Source organism: Papaver somniferum, chromosome 5 (assembly GCF_003573695.1).
Source record: "Papaver somniferum cultivar HN1 chromosome 5, ASM357369v1, whole genome shotgun sequence".
NCBI lineage: Eukaryota > Viridiplantae > Streptophyta > Magnoliopsida > Ranunculales > Papaveraceae > Papaver > Papaver somniferum.
In genome coordinates this window covers 37,947,290-37,948,023 of record NC_039362.1, presented here as the reverse complement: position 1 = coordinate 37,948,023, position 734 = coordinate 37,947,290, and positions in this window count along the sequence as shown.

Sequence of the window (734 nt, the reverse complement as noted above, 5' to 3'; positions counted from 1 at the left end):
GACTATCCCTATCAGAAATAATCGAAGTAGGTAACCCAAAATTCTTCCACACATGCTCAAAGAAGAGCTTTGCTACACCGGCTCCCGTTACCGTCTTTTTACATGGAATTAATGCGATCATCTTGCTGAATCGGTCGACCACAACAAACAAGTAATCATAACCAAACTTGGTCTTTGGTAACCCACCAGGAAAATGCATAGAAATACTCTCCTAAGGTTTTGATGGTACTAGTAAAGGTAGATATAACCCACGTTTCCTGTTGGAAGGTTTAGATGTGCTGCACAACTTACACCCTCTAACCAACTTAGACACATCATCTTGTATCTTTGTCCAAAAGACATAACGACGAAGGTTAAAAAGAATTTTATTCATCCCAAAGTGTCCAGCAACTCGGTATGTGTGTGCCTCTCTTAACCATTATAAACGATGTTCATCTTCTGGAATGCAAATTAATTGAACCTTGTACAACAATCCATCCCGGAGTTCAAACTCGCATTTCAAACCACTCTTTACACCTTTTAACACCTTCTTGAAGTCTTTACTAGATGTGTATGACTCTGCATACTCTTGAGGAACAATCGGCTGAATTCTCATGGCCACCATTAATGCTCGAATCGGAGGACGAGACAACATATCTGCCAACTTGTTTGTTACTCCCTTCTTGTACTTAATGAGAATGTTGAAACTCATCAAGTAAGACATCAACTTCATGTGTTGGGATTGTTGTACTTTC